Here is an 18,551-nt window from a genome sequence, read left to right as displayed (position 1 = left end):
GTAAAATGTCCTCATTTTCAAGGAGGTTATCTACTGCTTGTACACATTGCAGTAGTTCTTTGTCCCAAGTTTCATCGAAAAATTCAACATCATTTTCATCAATGATTTCTTGGCTGCTCTCTTGCAGGACAATTTGAAATTCAACTTTCTGTTCGCCTTCCATTTTGCCTGAAATTTAGATTAAAAAAATATATATTAGTAGAGATAGGGCACTGTTGGGATTAATTTTAGATAGGCAGTTTTTATCAGTGAATTTATCTTTGGGCAGTGTATAGTATCAGAGTGGAAGTAGGAATATAAAAAAAGTGTATGTGATTTAACGTAAGTAAATTCATAATTATACAAGAGAAGCCTAACTCCATCCATAACTATAACAGAGAAGTCTATCTAAATCTATAACTACTACAGAGGGATAGTATATAACTATCAGAAAAAGTTTACCATATTAACTTATAGTGCACAATATACTTCAGTTTTAAAAATAAAAACTTACCTTTAGAAAGAAGTTGAAGGAATTAGTGAAAATACTATTGAAATGTACACCAAGAAGTAGTAGTCAAAATGGCTGTGTTTTCTTCTCTTCCTTTATATATATTCAGGTATATAACCAATGAAATGTCAGGTAAAAAAAGTAGAAAATGAAAGTAACATATTAATTGGTTGTCAATTCCAACACTTCAGATGTGTTTTGTGAAGTAATTTACCTCAGGGTATTTAGAGAGGTCTACAGGATAAATGGCTAAATGGAATTCCAATCAAATTTGTGAAAATGGTAGGGATTGGTATGTAGTATGAGCTAATCTATATTTGGTGAAATTGTCTCCAGTAACTTTTCTGTAAACTACTTTCCCACCTTTTTTGATGGTGCGCTTCCCAGGGAGCGACCCGGTACGCGAACCGTTGAGCGCCCCGGTTCGCGTACCTTAAGCGTTACGGGAGTCCACCATTTTGTGTTTCGGTCGAATTAAGATACAAAATGGAGGGCAAATAATGTTCAGAATGGGTACAAGGGGGCACGGTAGACTTATCTTGACCCCCTAGGTTTTGTGAGGGTGGCTGAGGAGGCTTATATGTGCGAAAAAAAACCATTTTTTAAAAAACTTTCGCGAGGTTAGCTCCCGGTTCGCGTACCGGGTAGCGCCCCAGGGAGCGTACTTTGTTGAAAATTAGTGAAAAATGTTAGAGTAAAATAATAATTGTGAGTGATCAGATGTAGGGTAGCTCTGAGAAGAGCTTTTGGGTTTATGGTACATTTAGGTATTTATAAGTAGGTACCAATGCACAGTCTTAAATTCAGAGTGAAAATTCTGTTGCCCTCATCTGAGAAGTGAACTCCATCTCCTCTGTAGATATCTTGCATGTAGTAACGCAAGGTATTGTTGTACAGGGAGCCCATTCCATTGTCTCTCATGTAAGCTGAAACAGATTTGTTTACATGCTTCCTCGACTTCTCAATTTGTGGACAAAATTGGTTTGACCACCTCCATTTCTGTCTTTGGCATATATTTGAATATACCAAGGCAGTCTGAGGAAAAAGTGCCATCAATTGCTCAAAGGTGTCCTTTAAAAGCATTTCCAGACCTACCCCAGTCAAAGTGCCCAAATCATTACCTCCACAGTGCACAATTAACAGGTCAGGTTTGGGCAAATGCATAAAGGTTTTCACCAATGGTATCAATTGGTGACATTTTAATCCTCTGTGGCCAAACCACTTAATTTCCACATCTTGTAAATTGAGGTTAGGTAAATTTCTGTTCTCAGAGTACCTGTGAGCCCAGTGAATATAACTATGTCCAACAATCCAGACAGAAAACATGGTGAGAGGAGGTTCTCCTGCAGTCAGATGAAGTGTGGCAATGAAATGGCAGTTGAAAAAATGAGAGTTTAAAATGAAAAAAACTGTGGAGTTTCTGTGTTCATGAAGCAGTAACAGTGATTGGTGGATTTTGATTGCTGAAAACAGAAAGTTAGGGTGCATGGATGTGTTCTTTGAAAGATGAATTTTGAGTGGTCAATAAAAAATCATTAAATGAAAGATTGCAGTGGATACGCAGGTGCACTGAGAGTTCAGAGTTCAATTGCAACATTGTTGTGTGAACTTGCAAACACCAGAAGTCTTCCAAGAGGTGGTTGCTATGCAGAAAAGGCATGAAATGGCAGAGGGGGGAAGGGTTTTCATTTGAAAAAAAGTGAGGGAAGAGTTTTGATTGGGTGACATGAGAGATATGTGTGAAGAATTACAGCATTTCTGCGCTTTTGATAGCTGCAGACTCTGGAGTGCATACCTTTTGCTCTGCTGAAGACAAATTGGTGTGTTTCTGAGACTGTTTTCAAACTCAAAGTATTTGCTAAGGTGAGAAAATATTTCTTTAATTTAGATAGAGAATAGTGTGCTTTAAGGAAAAAATTATGAATTATGTGGCGCAAATTGCTTGTAAATATGCTCCCACCTGTGCATGGAAAATTTAGATTTTGAATGTTTGTGTTACATAGCCATGTTAAAAGTGATACAAACATGCTGCAAAGGCAATTAAAAAACGCTTTTATGTGTCTTAAGGACATTTTAAGTAATTTTCCCATGTGCAGTGTTTTGAAATTATGATTTGAAAATCGTTTTTGGGGAAAAGGAATTGTTTTTAAATATATGACAAGGACATAATGGTGTATGCTTCTTTATACGGCAATTGACTGTCCCTGATGTTATTTTTCCCATTTTAATGTAAGACCTTTCTCTGTGGCGCAAATTGCTTGTAAATATGGTCCCACCTGTGCAAGGCAAATTTAGATTTTAAATGTTTGTGTTACATAGCCATGTTAAAAGTGACCCAACCATGCTGGAAAGGCAATCAAAAAACACTTTCATGTGTCTTAAGGACATTTTAAGTCATTTCCTCATGTGCAGTGTTTTCAAATTATGATTTGAAAATCGTTTTTGGGGAAAAGGAATGGTTTGTAAATTTATGACAAGGACATAATGGTGTATGATTCTTTATAAGGCATTTCAGTGTCTCTGATGTCATTTTTCACATATTACATTAAAAGACCTTTCCCTGTGGAGCACATTCCTTGTAAATATGCTCCCACCTGTGCATGGTAAATTTAGATTTTGACTGTTTGAGTTACATAGCCATGTTAAAAGTGACCCAAAAACTTGCAAAGGCTTTTAAAAAAACTTTCATGTGTCTTAAGGACATTTTAAGTAATTTCCCTGTGGGCAGTGTTTTCAAATTATGAATTGAAAATCGTTTTTGAGGTAATGGAATGTTGTTAAAATTTATGTGCGCCATATGCCCCCAAATTTATTTTTCAGGGGTGCAGCAGGGTGTTCTTGAGACACCCCTGCACCTTTGGAAAAATTCCTAATTTGCGATGAGCTAATTGCTAATCGCAAATTGCACCTTCATTCATATGGGCATCCTGGCCCATGGAAATGAATGGGTAATTTGCAATTAGCAATTTGCTCATCGCAAATTTGGAATGGTAAAGAATCGCTATTTATTCCTTAAAATTCGCTATTTTGGAAATGCAAAATAGTTATATGATACATATGGCGGTTGATGTCTAACAAGATAAGAAGCTTAGGGATACATTTATGATGACTGGCGCAATGAAGTGGACATCACTTACTTCATTGGTAGAGCTTTACATGTATTATGTCCTCTGTATTCTTCATCAAGCGTAACTTTAATCTGCAATCCTGAGTAGGCCTCACCTTAAACAAACCTCTGGATAGGCCACACCTTATCGTCATCATGAATTAATCATTTAAAATGCTAGGGACAGATTTATGATAGGTGTATGCCTCTTTTGCGCCACTTACAAAACACTGTCCACGGGGAAATGACTTAAAATGTCCTTAAGACACATGAATGTGTTTTTTTAAAGCGTTTGCAATTTTTTTGGGTCACTTTTAACATGGCTATGTGACTCAAACAGTCAAAATCTAAATTCACCATGCACAGGTGGGAGCATATTTACAAGGAATGTGCTCCATGGGGAAAGGTCTTATAATGTAATATGGGAAAAATGACATCAGAGACACTGAAATGCCTTATAGAGAAGCATACACCATTATGTCCTTGTCATAAATTTGCAAACCATTCCTTTTCCCCAAAAACGATTTTCAAATCATAATTTGAAAACACTGCACATGTGGAAATGACTTAAAATGTCCTTAATTCAAAATTTGCTATTCCTTATTTTGCGATTGCACTGAAGGATTTGCAAATTTTGCGATTACTTAAATGCAATGTATCGAACAAAAAATATGTAAAAAATGACATTAAGGATTTGGAAACTACCACCAACTTCTAGTTTGTGGTAATTTGCGAATTCTTTTCAAAAAGCATTTTTTTCCAAAAAACAAAAGGTGCCATATGACGCAAATACATGTCCTTAGGGCATGTATGTGCGCAATATGCCCCCAAATTTCTTTTTCAGGGGTGCAGCAGGGTGTTCTTGAGACACCCCTGCACCCTTGGAAAAATTCCTAATTTGTGATGAGCTAATTGCTAATCGCAAATTGTACCTTCATTCCTATGAGCCTCCTAGCCCATGGAAATGAATGGGTAATTTGCAATTAGCAATTTGCTCATTGCAAATTAGGAATGGTAAAGAATTGCTATTTATTCCTTAAAATTCGCTATTTAGGAAATGTAAAATAGTTTGATGGTACATATGGCGGTTCATCTGTAACAAGATAAGAAGCTTAGGGATACATTTATGATGACTGGCGCAATGAAGTGGACATCACTTACTTCATTGGTAGGCCTTTACATGTATTATCTCCTCTGTATTCTTCATCAAGCGTAACTTTAATCTGCAATCCTGAGTAGGCCTCACCTTAAACAAACCTCTGGATAGTCCACACCTTATCATCATCCTGGATTAATCATTTAAAATGCTAGGGACAGATTTATGATAGGTGTATGCCTCTTTTGCGCCACTGTGCGTCACTTTTCTGATGCAGCGGCGGTGCAAAAGATTTGCTATGAGGCGACAAAATTACAAATTGATGCATTTAGGCAGATATGTCATGGTGTAAAAAAAACGTACCACATGAAACCGATGCAGCAGTGATGCAAAAGATGCACCATGTTGCAAGACAGGCCTCACTTGGGGCCATATGTATCAAGCTAATTAGCATTCGCAAAGATCAAAATTCTGCGAATTTCGGCCTTTGCGAATGTTAATTAGACAAATGGTATGTATCAAACAAGTTTGATGCAAAATAAGGAGTAGCAAAATTTGCTATTCCTTATTTTGCGATTGCACTGAAGGATTTGCAAATTTTGCGATTACTTAATTGCAATGTATCAAACAAAAAATATGTAAAAAATGACATTAAGGATTTGGAAACTACCACCAACTTCTAGTTGGTGGTAATTTGTGAATTCTTTTCAAAAAGCTTTTTTTCCCAAAAACAAAAGGTCCCATATGACGCCCACACATGCCCTTAGGGCATGTATGTGCGCCATATGCCCCCAAATTTCTTTTTCAGGGGTGCAGCAGGGTGTTTTTGAGACACCCCTGTACCCTTGGAAAAATTCCTAATTTGTGATGAGCTAATTGCTAATCGCAAATTGTACCTTCATTCCTATGAGCCTCCTAGCCCATGGAAATGAATGGGTAACTTGCAATTAGCAATTTGCTCATTGCAAATTAGGAATGGTAAAGAATTGCTATTTATCCCTTAAAATTCGCTATTTAGGAAATGCAAAATAGTTTGATGGTACATATGGCGGTTCATCTGTAACAAGATAAGAAGCTTAGGGATAGATTTATGATGACTGGTGCATCACCAGGGATGTGTCAGTCATCCTGCGCCGCTGTTCCGCCACCCATGGTGTGCTGCATTTACAATGCGGGGCATCATGGGGCAAAAATGGCACAGATGCGTGACGTATCTGTGCTGTAAAGGTAGTGATTGCTGGAGTTGTATCGCAAGTGCGATGCAGCTCAAGCAAGGCTCAGGGGTGCCCCATCTCCACAATGTTGCGTCAAGACCTATGCCTGCTTAAAGCAGGCGCAGGGTTTTGACGCAGCTTTCTCCTATCTGATTGTAAATACGGCACACCATGGGTGGCAGAGCAGCGGTGCACGTTAACTGGTGCATGCCTGGGGATGTGCCATTTAACATAAATCTGCCCCTTTACATTTAAGTATGTGCAGGGGACACAGAGTCGGTGAGGCTTATCCAAGGTTAAGAAGAGATGAGTCCTGTTCACTGAAAAATTAGACATAGTCTTCACCTGCTCAGCATCGCTGGACATGGCTAAATAATAGCTGCAAAATATTACTCTTGTTAAACAATTTTACTATTATAATCTCTGAGATTTGTCTCTTACTCTGCAACATCTCATTGTTGTTATCTTTCTTTAAAGATAAAGACAACATCAACATGAGCGACAATCTGTTGATTTTGACCTCATCATTGAACTCGTAATTGAAACATCAGTGGATGTTGATCCCTTGGATGATTTAAATCCTGAGGATGAAGAAGAGCGTGATGAGGATGCAGATTTGTCCGAATTATATGACATAGGGTGGGAAGCTGACCTGCTTGAGCCTATGGAACTATAAACGCCTATGGAACTATAAACATTTATTTTTAAAATTTATAATAAATAAAAAGTAAAAGTGTAAACCGTTTAATTTAAAAATAAAGACACCTTCAAAAACAGGTTATGTGTAGTGTCTTCAATAAAATATTAAAATATGCTCATAAAATTAGATCAGATTCACATATAAGATAGCACAGGTAACATGATTATAAATTCCATTTCTTTTCTGCTATTTCTGTATTGTAAATTTGCCAAGGACTAAAAAATCTTATATTTAAAATGTCAAGTAGTGTGTTAAGTTTTTGATCACTGTTATTGATTTACTGTTTGGTAATAGTGGTTAATAACATTTTTTAATATATTTTACCACAGATTCAACTGCAGATCATTTCAACATTTCACCATGCCAACGAAAGAAAGAGAGAGAAAGGCTGCAAAACGTCAAAGACAGCAGGCCAATCAAAATAAGCAGCAGTCCTCTAACAAAAAGATTTGTAAAGTCACGAAGAAAGCACCGGGTAAGAGCACAAAATATTTCATAAGAAATATGTGTAGTAAAAAAAATATTACTACAGAAAATGTTTCAGTCCAGAAAAATAGAAGTAATTCAAATGGAAAGGAAAGGCCAATCAAAAATGTTACTGCTAGAGCAAGAGATAACTCTGTGCATGATAGTAGAAGGAAACAACAGTTTAGGGACATTCGTAAACGAATGTTCCGCAACAGGATAATTGGCAATTTGTTAAAAAATATTAAGAAAGGTCAACAGAAAGTTGTTTTTTATAAGAGAAAAAAAAGTTGAGAAAGTTATTGATCAGGCATTTGAAATTAAACGTAAGTTATTTATTTTGATAATCAATAGAATTAGGAAGCTAAACAAGACAATTTATGATTTCAAAAGAAATAGTAGATGGAAGAGAATAGTTAATCGTAGTAATTTTTGTGAAGTTTTTTCTGGAGAATGGATGCATAGTTCAAGCTGTGAGGCATTTTTTAATGAGGAGAGTTATTTCCAGGATAATGATTTGGTGCATGCAGTTGACACCAGTGGTCGTGCTTATGAAGTGAAAGATGGTTGTCCAGTTGAAAAAGAAAAACTTGTGACAACAGAGACAGAAGAGGTGTTAGGTAATGAGGTTTTAGGAAGACGTGCTTAGGGTCCTGTGTACACCTGGAAGTGTAGTAGTATTTGTAGTGTGCGACAGGATTCCATCAATTTGCTTTGTGATTTTGTACGGTCATTTAATAAGAAAAGTTTGAAGCAGAAAATAAGGTTGTTGCAAGAATTAGATCCTTGCAGAGTGAGAGAAGTGACAGGTTTGCATGGTCATTCACTGGCTTGTCTTTCCAGGAGAGTATGCCAGAGTGTTTTTCATCATTTCAGGATGCTAGCAGTGCATCATAATAAAGTGAGGAAATTAGTTAAAATGTTGTATTATGCTAAGAGTCCAGCAATTATGCTTAAACAATTATGCGCTGCTCTTTTGCATGGTTCTGAAATAGATGTGAAGAATATATGTGAAGAAATTGAGTTTTGTTACTTTGGAAGTAAAGAGGAGAATGTTGAAATTGACCAAGAAGAAGAGGGTAATGTGGAAGATAGTGTACAGGTTTCCAGTACAGATAATTTTCTGAAGGAAATTGCGACATTTCAGGTGAAATCAAGTGAGAGGCCTAATTTCACTTGTGTGTGTTGTCGACGCACTTATTATAAGAATCAGACTAAGTTAGTGGATTTATATGCAAAAAGTGAAAGGGAAAATAATAGTGAATGGAAGGATTTTGCAACATATTTGATGGTAGAAAATTGTTTTGATTTGGGATTCGATCAACGTGTGTGTACTTATTTTTGTTGCAAATTAAATCAAAACCAGATGCCTGCTAGAGCAGTTCATAATAATCTGGAATTGGTTGAGATTCCTTCTGAATTGAAGGATTTAAATACTTATGAATCTATTTTGATTCAAAGTATCCATCCCTTTCAGGCTATTGTAAGAATGGAGCCAAAGACAGGGAAATTGCCTCCATCAGATTTACAGAGAGGATTAAAGGGAAGAGTTGTTTATTTGCCTCTAGATTTGAAGAAAAACATTAACACAATCGGAGTAGAAAAAGTGGACGAGGAACCTCTGGTTATCTTAGTTAATGGGGTTCCGACAAAGAATAAGAAAATATGGCAAGATTTAGTAGATGTTAGGAAAGTTAAAAAGGCAACATTGTATTTGAAAAAAAATAATAAATACTATAAGAATGTATATGTTGCAGAAGAGGAAGTAAGTGAGGAAGAGGATAGCGATTTGTGTGCTGGTCAAATTGAGAAAGTAGAACCCTCTACTAGTGAAGAAATATATGAACATTATAGTGTTCATCCTTTGCATTCCAAGGAAGTCATGGGGAATGCTATTGAGTTGTTTCAAATGAAACAAGCCAAAGGGAGTCCCATTAGTGTTTGGGAGGAAAGTTTGGAAGCTCGGTGTTTCCCACAGCTTTTTCCAACAGGTCAGGGAGGAAGATATGATGAGCGACCTCATCAAATTCCTGCTTCTGAATACCGAACTTTGCGATTGTATGCAGGAGATGCTAGGTTTCGACAATGCATTCCTTATTTGTTTCATCTCCTGTTTGAAAGCGATCTGTCTGGACTGTCATATGCAGTGAACCACATCTTGAAAAGTGGTATACACATGCAAAACATCTCGGCAAGTGACTTTATGGATAAAGTCAATGTCCAAGACAGTATTTTGGATTCTCACCTGATTAATCTCATGGCGTGTCAGCGTGGTACTAATGAGTACTGGTACCGTCGTCATGGTGATTTAAAATGTATGCTGAGGAACTTAGGTACTCCCACATGGTTCCTCACTCTGAGCTGTGCCGAGTATGGCTGGGAAGACTTACTTGAATTTCTACGAGAGGCAAATGCTAACGTAGATAACATCGAATTCAAGACACCCGGAGAACTGTGCTCTTTGGATCCAGTCAATGTATGTAGGTACTTCAATCATAGATTTGAAGCTAGGATGTCTTTCATCATGAATAAGAAGAATCCACCTCTTGGAGAGGTGTTGGATTTCTTCTGGAGAAAGGAGTACCAAGCAAGAGGTGCTCCTCATATACATATGTTGCTGTGGATCAAGGATGCACCTAAATTTGGAACGGATCCAGAAGACTCAGTGATGAGTTTCATCCAACAGTATTCTACGTGTGCTGTTCCAAACGCAAAGGAGAAGAAAAGCCTAAGAGAAAAAGTTCTGCGTTTCCAAAGCCATCGATGTGGAAAGTACTGCCGTCGTAAATTCCGAAACAAGGACAAGTTCTACACCAAATGTCGTTTCGGCTTTCCACGACCGGTGATTTCTAAAGGAAGAGTAAACAGTTTGATGTCTTCGCTGCGACACAATGTCATGAAGAAATCACCTAAAAACACATACAATTTGAAGAGGAACGAAGAGTCCAAGTACATCAATGACTACAACCCGGTGATTTTGTCCATGTGGAATGCTAACATGGATATACAGTTTGTGGCTGATAACTGTATGGCTGTGGCTCGGTATGTGACGTCTTACATCACCAAAAAAGAGAAGACAGAATTGAAGGATATGTGGGAGGACATTTCCCATGAAAAGAGCCTCAGCAAGAAGTTGTACAGTTTCAGTCTGAAGATGTTGTCGCATCGAGAAATCGGAGCGTACGAATGTTCTGACCGGTTGTCTTCAGCAAGTCTCTATGCCAAGTCCAGGAGTATCGTTTGGGCGAGTCTTGGTCTTGCTGCAACGCGTAATCGAGTTCTCAAACCTGTCCGGGAAATTGAGTATTTGGCGGAAAAGGAGCCAAACAGTACCGACATTTTGAAGACCAACATGTTGGATACATATTATCCAAATCGAAGCATTCACCTCGAGAATGTTTGTCTGTATGAGGTTCTTCAAAATTACATATTCAAGAGGAACATCAAAGAAGATACTGAGAAAGGAGTGTATGCTGTAATAGGAAGTGAGGGATGTCTGGTCAAGCAAAGAAAATGCCACTTGGTAAACCATCGAAAATTGAGTGGCGAATCTCCTGAAAAAAAGGAGTTTTTCTATTTAGCACTTTTGCAACTTTTCAAGCCTTGGCGTGCAGAAGAGGAACTGCTTGGAGATTTCCTCTGTTACGAAGACTCTTTCAATGCCGCCAAGGAGACCATAGAATGTCCTGCTTTTCCCAAATATGTAGAAATGTTGAATGCGGAAATTGAGCAGGAAGCAACGATTGCAGCCGAGATTGCCAGAGACAGTTCTCAGGACAGTCAGAGTTCTGCTTCATTGAGTCAGGATCCACTAGGAGGACCTGTTATTGAAAATGAAGCTGCCACTGCTATGAATGAAGTGGAAAGAGCCATGGCACATGCTCAAGAGGATGCGGTTAACTTAGAAGAGTTGGAAAGACAACTCAACGTTGAGCAGAGGAAAATATATGACGAAGTTACCATGCAAATTGATCATGGATTAAGTCATGATAAGAAAGAGTGCTCATGTACGTCGTTGAAGCCTGTCCGACTGTACGTGAGTGGAGAAGCGGGAACTGGAAAAAGTTTCCTCATTAAAGCAATTTCATGCTATTTGCAGGAAAGGACAGAGTCATCGCTGTCTTGTGTTGTCACTGCTCCAACTGGACTGGCAGCACATAATATTAAAGGGATTACTTTACATCGTTTACTGATGCTGCCAGTGGAGCATGACAACAAATTACAATATCACAAGCTATCTGGAGATGCTTGTTTTGAAGTTTCAAGAATCTTGAGGAAAATGAAACTTCTTATCATTGACGAAGTAAGCATGGTTTCCAATGTCATGCTTGCCTTTGTGCATTTGAGAATGCAAGAAGTTCTCAAAACAGAGTATGATGTGTTATTTGGTGGCAAACACATCATTGTTTTCGGAGATCTTCTGCAGCTGACACCAGTGAAAGGGCAACCTGTGTTCAAAATGCTCACGCATGAAGATACCAGGAAGTGCCTAGGCAGCATTGGCAACGTCAATATATGGTTAAACTTCAATTATGCTGAACTGCATGAAAATATGCGTCAGGCGAAGGATGAAGTTTACAAGACTATTCTACAAGATGTTAGAATTGGAAAAGTGACCGAGCATGGGAAAGAAGCTTTACATGCACGATTACTGTCAAATTTATATCCAGAACAAGATGTTGTGCCTGAGAATATTTTTCAGAAAATTACTGAGAAGAAATCTGGATTATGTTTGATGCCAACTCTTGCAGAATGTGTCAAATTTAACAACAAAATGTTGCATTTAGAAAAGCAAGAGATTGTGAAACTGGAAGCTATTGACAGAGTAGAGCATATGGGATCAACAATTATTTTGTCTGAGAATTTGAAAACAAAATTGGATTCATTAGAGAAGAGTATATCTAAAACTGCAGGTTTTGAAAAGACTCTGAATGTGTGCTTGAACTGCCGTATAATTTTAAGAAGGAATTTACATGTTGAAAGAGGTCTGGTAAATGGATCAATGGGTAATGTTGTTGATTTTGTAAAATACAGAAATTGAGATGGAATTGAATTTTTAAAAATTAAATTTGATGGCATTGAGGAAGTACAGCTAATTGGTCGTTGCTCTGCTAGATTTTTGCTTGTAAAAGACTTATATGTTCGCCGTAAGCAGTTTCCTGTTTGCTTGGCATATGCGGTGACAATCCATAAATCGCAAGGTTTAAGTGTAGACAGTGCATTGGTGAATATTGGCAGTTCTGTGTTCAAGGAGGGTATGGCATATGTGGCATTGTCAAGAGTTAGAACTTTATCGGGATTGTACTTGATTGAGTGTGATGTCACAAACATTTGTGCGGATCTAGATTGTGTTAAGGAATACAATAGGTTAAGAAGAGAGTATGCGCCACATTTGCCTCAGTATCCTTTGTTTGAGAAACGTGTGGTAGGCCGGAAACGAAGAAATGTGACCAATACTGGGGAGGTTGTAGCAAAAAGACAAAAAGTCAATGAACCTAAAATTACAAGCAGAAACAAAAAGGATTCTGTTGAAGATGTTGTTGGTTTTCAGTTTGAAAACAGTTCTGGTGTCAACTGCTATGCTAATGTAGTGGTTAATGTTTTGTTTTCTCTAGAAAATGTAAAAGAAGAGATTGTGGTCAATTCTGATCAAACATTTTGCAGTTTGTTAAATTCTGTGTTAGAGAAATGTAGCACTGATAGAACAAACATAGAAAGTGTGTCTGAAATTCGAAATCTGTTAGACAGATGTTCAGGCCAAACACAATTCTCTCAAAATATTCAGCAAGATTGTCAGGAGTTTTTAATGTATATGCTTGATGTATTACATGCTGAAGGTGTAGATGTAGATCAGCTGTTTGGCCTTTCTTATCAATGGAAGCATGACTGCGAGAACTGTATGGTATCAAGTACTACTAGTGTAGACTCAGAAAGATTTATATATTTAACTTTGCCAGACAGTAAATCAGTCTCCTTTAATAAGCTAGTAAAAGCAGCTGATCACAACATGGAGTGTAGCCAATGTAAATCTGAAATGATGTCCACATTATTTATACGAACATATGGCCAGTATGTCATTTTAATGTTCCAACGATGTAGGCCTGATGGAACAAAATTGACAACTTTAATTAAAAATTTTGCAGCTTCGCAGTTGTCAATATCAGGAAGGACTTTTGTAACTGCAGCAATTATATATCATGACGGTCCTTCAATAACATCAGGACATTACACAGCTTATTTAAAGTCTAGAAATGGCTGGTCATTCTGCAACGATTCTGTTTTAATTTTCAAAAAAAAATTGCCGTATGACCTTAAAAACTCTTACCTGGTGTTTTTAAAACCAACATTTTAGGGAAATAATCTCGGGATGTGCTCTGTGGAATTTCAAGAAGTTCTAATGGCTCCTACACAATTTGGCCTTGAGGATAAGTGTAGTTCAGAGACATAACTTCTAACCATAAGACTGGACGTGATGGAGAAATAAGTGCACTTTGAATGAGTTCAGAAAAACTATTTCTTTTTATAAGCTAATTGAAGCAGCCAATCATAACATAAAGTAGAGGGAATGTAAGTCTGCAACGCTGTCTACTGTTTTACATTGCTTTGTGATTGAAAGTGATGTAGAGAATTAAATAATTGTAGTAGTCATAGAGTTAGTGTAAGTCTGCTTCATAGTAAGCAGTATCAGTGTCATAGGAAATGTAGAACATGACTGAGCAAGAAGGGGAAGATATTACTATTCCAGGATTGTGAAAATGATCTTCAACATTTTAATTCTGAAAGTTGCGGAAATGCCAAATGACGGGATTGGCTTACAAGAAATCCAAGAGTTATAAATGGGTCTGACAAGATTTGGCCTTGTGGAAACTTGTGGTAGAGAGCAAGAAGTCATTTATTGCATGTAACATGTTTTTAAAAACGATGGAGATTTTCTTTCAGAAAGTGGCGGGCTGAAAGTAATAACAGCACAAAAGAGTGTAAGCTGTTCATAGGACATCCTTTGACGTCATGGAAAGTAAGTTAACTTTAAGGAGTTCTGAATTCTGATTTCTTATGTTGTATGGGTTTTTTAAACACAATCATTTTGATTGTGGTTTTTTTCCCCGCTGTTATATGATGAATACCTTCAAGTCACTGTTTTTAGTGAATTTTGATACATTCTGAGAACAGCAAAAATAAACCATTTAACATGTATAATTAATTCTGTACTGTTTGCATTTATGATGTATATGTAGAACTGTGTAGGAGGCATGGAGAAGGTGAGGCTTCTGTAAGTGTCAAAGTTGTTGCATGCAGTGCTGCACTTCTGCGTATTCTTTCATATGCTAGACTACATCTGCACAATGAGATACCTAAGCAAAGGAAACACAAGTGATGTGATTGTGAAATGAGCAAAATAAATTGCACGTATTTCAATTACATCACCTGTGTTTCCTATCATTACGAATCACATTGTGCAGATCAAGTTTAGGTCTGTCCAGGGAAACATAGGAGGTTTGGACTTTGTTCAAGAGTGCAGTGGACATGACTCACTTCATTGGTAGACCTTCACATGTATTATGTCCTCTATTCTCTTCAACAACTCGAAATTTCATCTGCAACCCTGAGTAGGCCTCACCTGAAACAAACCTCTGGATAGGACACATCTTATTGGCATCCTGAAGCAATTATTTAAAATTTTAGTGTCTTGCGACACTTTTCTGAGACAACAGCAATGCAAAAGATGCACCATGTTTTAAGATAGGCCTCACTTCATCTGCATCAAGATACTGTTAGTTTAAAATGTATATCTTTAGGACTGTGTAGGGGGCCTGGAGAAGCAGAAGCTTCTGTAAGTGTCAAAGTTGTTGAAAAACTGTTTGTCCTTCAATCTTTTCCCTTGTCTTTTGTAATTTTTAAATACATGTTTTAATATTTTTGAAATGTTTGTTCTCTCTTTCACAGATTGAAAGTATAAAAACAAAAAGTGAGTAATTTAACGACAATTATAAGGTAAATGCTTTGTACTCTTTTCGTTACATTTCTATCACATTCACCTACTATTAGTTCCACTGCTTCATTTCTTTAACCCTCAGTTTCCTGCCTTTGCTACTTCCCTCATTCCTTTCTCTATTACCTACTTACTCAACTCCTTCCACTCTTTTTCTCAGTCCCTCTCTTCTCATAGTTCCTCACTCTTGTTCACTCACTCCGTCTCTATTACTCTTAGTGTCTTTGACTGATCACTCTATCACTACTTGTTCATAATGCTTTCTCTGTGTAGTTGAAGCACACTAAGGGGCATATTATGAACACAGCCAATAAAATTATTGCTCTTTTTATTGGCAGAAAACTGGTGCAAAAGTGGTTTTAGCGGCAGTTTTCTGCCGCAAAAGCAGCTTTAGCGACACATTTCTGCCAATAAAAGCTGCAAAACTTTTATTGCCTATGTTGATGATATGGCTCTATGTTACTTACATTTCTTTGCTGTTTCAATTAATCTTTTTCTGTTATTTTTTGTTTTCTGTTTTCTATTTTTTCTCTCTGTTATTCCTCATGTTTTAATCTTATTTTGAACATTCACTCACATTCTCCAAGAAACTCTTCTTTGTTAATGTTATACTCTCTTTTTTTTTCTTTCACTTCGTTATCTATTTTGTTTTTCACAATTATACCCTCTTCCGTCTTTTCTTCGGTAAATAGATCTATTAAACAGTATGTCTTCTTTACTCCCTATAGCTGTCTTTCTTTTAACATCACTCTCTGTTTACTTTCCTTATACTTACTCTTTTTAAAAAAAAAAAATTTTTGGGTTAGCTCCCGGTCCGCGTACCGGGAAGCTAACCGGGGAGCGAACCAAAAGAAATAGAGCTTGCCAGAGTGCTAAACATTCTAGCAATTTTTTTTGAAAGGGAAGGTAGTTCTGAAAAGAACTTTTTTTTATATTTTTGTTGTTTTATATATTTTTTTTATTTTTTGAACATTTTTTGTTTTTTTTGTATTTTTTGAACGATTTTATATTTTTTTGGGTTTTTTTGGGGGGGGGGGAAACAACAAAAAACAGGCGTTGACAAGGGCTCAACAGGAGCAAAAAAAAAATTACTGGGGGCGGTTAGGGCAATTATGGTGTTCATACGCCAGGTTTATAGCATTTATGCTCATGTTGCCACATGCTAACAACGCACGACAGTGCATACAAGAGTGTATCATGTGGCCAAAATGTTCTTGTATATTTGGCACAGTTTCCCGTGCCTCTTCTGGTGTTAATGAAATTGCTATTCTTGGTCTGGCCACAGGAGTTGATCTTGGATTGTCCTGCAAATCCCTTATTTCCGCCCGGCTGTAATTGAGTGGATGCTTCCTTGTCATGTGCCTGTGCATTGTGTGATTTCCATAACTATATTTCTTGTCCGTCCCTCTGGATAATTGTTCTTTGCATATGAGGCAGGTGACATACCTCGCATTGACTTTTTTTTGGCCACGAGGGATCGAATAAAACTGCCAGATGAAACTGGCTTTCTTTCTGGAAACCCTGGGCACCTCTTCTAAGAACTGTGGTTCTTCTCCCTCCTCATCCATTTCTTCCTCTTCCTCCTCAGTGTTGGTCATGACCTGGGGAGGTGGTCCTCTCTTCCCATGAGGAGGTGGAGGTGGTGGTGGGGGTGCACCAGCTGAAGCTACCAATGAAGCCATTTCTCATATAGTAGTAAAGGTCTTCCTCTCACAATGATGAAAGTCAGAGTGAGGAAAGAAGGAGGGGTTTTCATCATTTGGGAAAAACAATACTTCTCAACCAATGAAAAGTGTTATTTTTAGGTCACCTGACCTAGCCTTACATCATTAGGAAACCAAAAGTGAAATGAACCAATGAAAAGTTTTATTAACAAGTCACATGACCTCTCACGCTCATGTTACGCGCTGCGGAACGCGCCCCGGTTAGCTTCCGGGTCGCTGAGCTTCGCGCCTCGGTCCGCGCCCCGGGACACTTCCGGGTGCGCTAACGCGGTACGTCACAAGACGCATTACGCGGCAACGCGATACGTCGCGCTTTCGCGCCGCGCCGCGGATCGCTTCCGGGGAGCTGCGTTTCGCGCCTCGGTCCGCGCCCCGGGGCACTTCCGGGTGCGCTAACGCAGTACGTCATAAGACGCATTACGCGGCAACGCGATACCGTCACTATGTTGATTTTTTACCGGTTCGCGGACCGGGTCGCGGCATCAAATTGAGCTAACGGGAAGCTTCCCGGTCCGTTTTAAAAAGAACACCGGATTAACCGGAAAAGGCGCACCTGAAGCCTCTTAATTAAAGCGATGCAAGGTACTGTGGACAAATCCAGAAACTATGGTGTTCTTTTTAAAACTGCCTCTGATGAAAGAGCATGACTGCTCTGAAACGCGTAAGGCGGATGGACAGAAATGGCCAGAGTTGTAATCCTGCGTTGTGAAAATAAAGGGATGTTTCTCACGGGCTGGAGGAGTGCGCCTCTAAATGCATGGGCATTCTTTGGAAGATTTACGAGCGGCACGTCCAAGCCGCTGGAGATCGCACCACCCCAGTGATAGCAGAATGGGGCCCTGATTTCTGAAATATTCGGGAGTAGAAGGCGCAGCTGTTTCTTCATTTCAACGCAGAATTACAGCCCTGGGGCCCACTGGAGGGCGAGAATTGGTCCATGCCATTTTTTAGAAAGCACACAGCCACCGAAGGTAAAGAGTAGGATGTGAAAAACCACAAGTCCCAGCATCCTTGGAAATGAAGTTACCGGATTAACCGGAAAAGGCGCACCTGAAGCCTCTTAATTAAAGCGATGCAAGGTACTGTGGACAAATCCAGAAACTATGGTGTTCTTTTTAAAACTGCCTCTGATGAAAGAGCATGACTGCTCTGAAACGCGTAAGGCGGATGGACAGAAATGGCCAGAGTTGTAATCCTGCGTTGTGAAAATAAAGGGATGTTTCTCACCGGCTGGAGGAGTGCGCCTCTAAATGCATGGGCATTCTTTGGAAGATTTACGAGCGGCACGTCCAAGCCGCTGGAGATCGCACCACCCCAGTGATAGCAGAATGGGGCCCTGATTTCTGAAATATTCGGGAGTAGAAGGCGCAGCTGTTTCTTCATTTCAACGCAGAATTACAGCCCTGGGGCCCACTGGAGGGCGAGAATTGGTCCATGCCATTTTTTAGAAAGCACACAGCCACCGAAGGTAAAGAGTAGGATGTGAAAAACCACAAGTCCCAGCATCCTTGGAAATGAAGTTACCGGATTAACCGGAAAAGGCGCACCTGAAGCCTCTTAATTAAAGCGATGCAAGGTACTGTGGACAAATCCAGAAACTATGGTGTTCTTTTTAAAACTGCCTCTGATGAAAGAGCATGACTGCTCTGAAACGTGTAAGGCGGATGGACAGAAATGGCCAGAGTTGTAATCCTGCGTTGTGAAAATAAAGGGATGTTTCTCACCGGCTGGAGGAGTGCGCCTCTAAATGCATGGGCATTCTTTGG

Source organism: Lissotriton helveticus, chromosome 7 (genome assembly GCF_964261635.1).
Source record: "Lissotriton helveticus chromosome 7, aLisHel1.1, whole genome shotgun sequence".
NCBI classification, from domain to species: domain Eukaryota; kingdom Metazoa; phylum Chordata; class Amphibia; order Caudata; family Salamandridae; genus Lissotriton; species Lissotriton helveticus.
Note: the sequence above shows the minus strand (reverse complement) of the source record.